This window comes from Octopus bimaculoides, chromosome 26, assembly GCF_001194135.2.
Source record: "Octopus bimaculoides isolate UCB-OBI-ISO-001 chromosome 26, ASM119413v2, whole genome shotgun sequence".
NCBI classification, from domain to species: domain Eukaryota; kingdom Metazoa; phylum Mollusca; class Cephalopoda; order Octopoda; family Octopodidae; genus Octopus; species Octopus bimaculoides.
This window is the reverse complement of record NC_069006.1, coordinates 16,171,228-16,175,873: the sequence shown is the minus strand read 5'-3', so window position 1 is coordinate 16,175,873 and position 4,646 is coordinate 16,171,228. Positions and strand designations below refer to the sequence as shown.

General features: G+C 37.6%; 1 long non-coding RNA gene and 1 pseudogene across 2 annotated transcripts in view; both read right to left on the bottom strand.

Annotated features, from left to right (window-relative positions):
- LOC128250911 (uncharacterized) overlaps window positions 1-4,646 on the bottom strand; it is a 66,204-nt gene that overhangs the window by 15,827 nt on the left and 45,731 nt on the right. Inside the window, exon 4 of one of the 2 annotated variants that reach the window (XR_008266849.1) lies at window positions 10-662. The exons of the other annotated variant lie outside the window; for it this stretch is intronic. This is a non-coding gene — a long non-coding RNA (uncharacterized LOC128250911). Of the gene's footprint in view, window positions 1-9; window positions 663-4,646 lie in introns of those variants that run through there. 2 annotated transcript variants of the gene reach the window in all.
- On the bottom strand, window positions 3,990-4,108 carry LOC128250941 (5S ribosomal RNA; annotated as a pseudogene).

The following is a 4,646-nucleotide window of genomic DNA, read 5'->3' as shown; positions in this document are numbered from 1 at the left end:
TCTGTCTTTATGTTCTGAATTCAAATTTCGCCATGGTCAACTTTGTCATTCATCCTTTTGGGGTTCATAAAATAAGACTCAGTTGAGTACTGGGGTCAATTTAATTGACTTATCCCATCCCCAGAAACTGCTAGTCTTGTGCCAAAATTTGAAACCATTATTATTATTATTATTATTATTAAAAAAAGCATCCCAGTGTAAAAAGCACCCCAGTGTCACATAAAAGCACCCCGGTGTCACACAAATGGTACTCGTACCGGTGGCATATAAAAGCACTCATTACGCTCTCGGAGTGGTTGGCGTTAGGAAGGGCATCCAGCTGTAGAAAACTGTGTCAAACCAGACTGGAGTCTGGTGCAGCCTTCCAGCATGCCAGCCCATTCAAACTGTTCAGCCCATGTCAGCATGGACAACAGATGTTAAATAATGATGATGATGATGATGACGATGGCGACGACGATGGTTGTTGTTGTTGTTGTTGTTAGGGTGGTGAGCAATTAGACTTGTGTGAGCATCAAATGCGTTGTGGTATTTCTTTCAGCTTTTCACATCCTGAGTTTGATTTCGACAGAGGTCAACTTTGATTTCATCATCCGAAGTATATGACTGGTACTGGGTTGATGGTAATCAACTGCGCCCCTCCCCAATTTCAGGCCTTGTACCTACAGTAGAAAGGATTATTATTATTATTATTATTATTATATCAATGACAATGACAGCCATACCACCACCACCATCATCATTATCATCATCATCGTCATCATCATCATCATTATCATAAGGCATGGATATTGCCCTTTCTCTTCACTAAAACGATTAAAAAGACGCCATTATATTTCATAATAAATAGAATTATTTCAATAATGTTTGGTCTTAGTTCACCTTGTATATTATGAAGCTGAAACACCATTATATGTAGGCTGCTTGGAATGGTTTGTCAATAAATGTTTAAACTCAATTATGATCAATTCAATTAGAAATACGTTTGTACTTGTGTATAATTCTCATCTCTGCTCAACTCAAACACTGTTGTTATTAATGGTTCAGTAACTTAATCTCAAACCCAAAGGTAATATAATGATGTTGTATAGATTAAGATATTTAAGATGCATGATATAAGCAATTAAGTATCGGCATATTTGCCTGGTTGGATAGGATATCTAAGACATGAGCAAAAACTGGAGCAAAAAAAAAGAAATGTAAATGAAATCCACATCCTCTTCGTTACCTTTCTTTCATGGTGTAATTACATTTGACTCTGCACTTTTATTTAATCTTGCTATTTTGTGGAGTTTGTGTGCGTGTTTACTCTATTTTTTTTTTTTCACATACCTGAATATTTGTTTCAAATTTTGGCACAAGGACAGCAATATCGGAGGAGGGGTAAGTTGATAAAATAAGTACTCAACCCCGAAAGAATGAAAGTAAAAATTGACCTTGGTGGAATTTGAACTCAGAACGCGAAGAAGGACGAAATGTCACTAAGCAATTTTGCCCAACGTGCTAGCAATTTTGCCCAACGTGCTAGCAATTTTGCCAGCTTTCCACTAATAAAATAAATGCGCCCTTTTAAAGCCTAGCCAGACTCATGGGCCCGGTTTCCCGGTTTCAATGGCGTATGTGTTCCCCAGCTGGATGGGACGCCAGTCCATCGCAGCATTACTCATTTTTACCAGCTGAGCGGACTGGAGCAACGTGAAATGAAGTGTTTTGCTCGAGAACGCAACGCGTCGCCCGGTCCAGGAATCGAAACCACAATCTTACGATCATGATGCTGACACCCTAACCACTAAGCCACGCGCCTCCATCCACTCTGTCCTACCTGAATATTGACTACTGTACTGATGGAGACATAATCTGAATTATCACTTCATTTGATATTTTAATATAAAGCTCTTTAACCCTTTTGGTACAAAACTGTTTGAGATCTCCTCTGGTTCTATGATATAAACTTCTTGTTTTAGACTCATTTAAATTAAAGACCTTACATCAAAATTTCATGTTGGTTTATATTCCTAACATCAGCTTAATTATGACAAAATTATTTTACTAAATTCTTCAATATTTTAAAAATTAACTGAAGAAAATACAATATATTTCAACAAAAATATGGTAAAAAAAAAAATAAAGGGTTAATCATATATTATGGGATGTGACTGACATTGACAAACACTCATGCATGCAAGTACTTGTGCATGTGTACACTCATGCATGCATGCGCACACACATACCTTGTTATCAATCTGATGTGAAAACATGCCAAGCCAGTGAGTAATATTACCTTGTTTGGAAATAGGGTAAGGGTTAGGGTTAGGGTTAGGAAAGGCAATCTGGCTGTAGAAAATCTGCCTTGATGAATTTTGCCTGATCCGTGTAAACATGGGGAAAAAATGGATGCTGAAATAGTGGCATTGAGGATGATGATAACGACATCAACAACAATAATAATGATGAGGTTGTTGTTGTCATTAATGTTCTGCAGTTTGATCGTTTAACATGTTCAAGTATTGGCTATTAATTAGTGTTGGTGAATTTTTATAATCTCTATATTTAAAGTGTCTTTTTTTTTTTTTATACTCTTTTACTCTCTTACTTGTTTCAGTCATTTGACTGCGGCCATGCTGGAGCACCGCCTTTTTAGTCGAGCAAATCGACCCCCAGGACTTATTCTTTGTAAACCTAGTACTTATTCTATCAGTCTCTTTTGCTGAACCGCTAAGTTACGAGGACCTAAACACACCAGCATCGGTTGTCAAGCGATGTTGGTAGGGGACAAACACAGACACACAAACATATACACATACATGCATATATACATATATATATATATATATATATATATATATATATATATATATATATATATATATATATATATATACACATACATACATATATACGACGGGCTTCTTTCTTTCAGTTTCCGTCTACCAAATCCACTCACAAGGCTTTGGTCGGCCCGAGGCTATAGTAGAAGACACTTGCCCAAGGTGCCACACAGTGGGACTGAACCCGAGACCATGTGGTTGGTAAGCAAGTTACTTACCACACAGCCACTCCTGTGATTGAAAAATTTAAAGGTCTATCTCTACAAGAGATTTCACTGTAGCTATTTTATATCCAGGGTGACATTCACTATCGCTGTGCATATATAGGGCATTTGTTGGTTTTTATGTAACCTATATCTAAAAATGGGGTGTTGTCATCTGAATTTATCCTAGAAATAGATTTTACCATATACACATATGAATACATATATATTATACACACACACACAAACAAACACACATGCACACACACACACATTTCATGTGTATGTGTAATTCATTATTAATAGCTGGGTCTTTACAATTGTTCCTAGTTTCCTCGTTTTGGTTCTTTGAGCAGTTATATTACAAATAATCAGTTGGATTGTTACAAACATTTGAAATCAGACCACTGGTGACCTTGGTTAGTAACAGTAACAGAATACTCAGTCTATGAATGCTGTTATTCATTATGGATATTTAAAGATCAATTGAAATGTTTAAAAAAAAAAGGGGGGGGGACCCTGTGGAAGGAATAGACCCAGGAGGACATGGGATGAGGTGGTAAAGCATGATCTTTGGATGTTGAATCTCATAGTAGTGATAACAAGTGATTGAGACATTCGGCGGCAATTTGCTGTGCTTGAGAAGACATGTCAAGCCAAGAGAAATGATAGTTGTGGCCAGTGCCAGTGAGACGGTGCCATGCAGTGGGACTGACCCAAAGCCATGTGGTTGGGAAGTAAGCTTCTTACCACACAGCCACTCCTGCACCTCAAACTTTGGGAAATTGTTTTACATATTTAAACAAGGGGCTCCTAGAGGATTATTTATTTACCAAGATGACTGCCAATTGGGAAAAGATCAGGAATTGCTGTTCTATGCAGCTGGTTGACTTTTTTTTTTCATCTATAGTTTCAGCTCAGAGCTGCGGCCATGCTGATACACCACCGTTGTGTGTGATGCTTACAGCACTTAGGTTTCCCAAGCGGTCACCCATCTAAGTACTCACTAGGCTCGACATTGCTTAACTTCGGTGATCGGATGAGAACCGGTGCTCTCAATGTGATATGGTCGTTTTGACTTGGTCAAAATAGCAATGAAATTTCTCTCATATCATGCCCTAACATCTTTGGGGGGGAAAAAAAAACTGGATATTCCAGTTTTATGTATGCTATCTGGAATCAAACAAAAGTGGTGGGATGGTCACACTAGAACACTTTTTATCATAAGTCTGCTGGATTGGGGTGGCAATAGCGATAATAGACTGGTAGATGGGATAATCTAGTTCTAGATATACCAGAAAGTTTGAATAGCTTTGATCACAACTCTGTGGCTAAATAACAGTCTAAACAACATGAAAACAACTTGATATTCAGTGAGGCAGATGACATTTGCCAGACAGCATGACTTGAATGTTTTAATTTACAAGATAATCAAACCTTTGAAGTGGTTTTTAATATATCTGTAATATTCTATATTGGTTTATTGTGTTGGTGTGTATGTATTGTTATTGTTGATCAACAGGTGTAGGCATCATGTTGCTGTTTACTAACAGCTGTGTATGCACATGTGTGTGTGTGTGTGTGTGTGTGTGTGTGTGTGTGTGTGTGTGTGTGT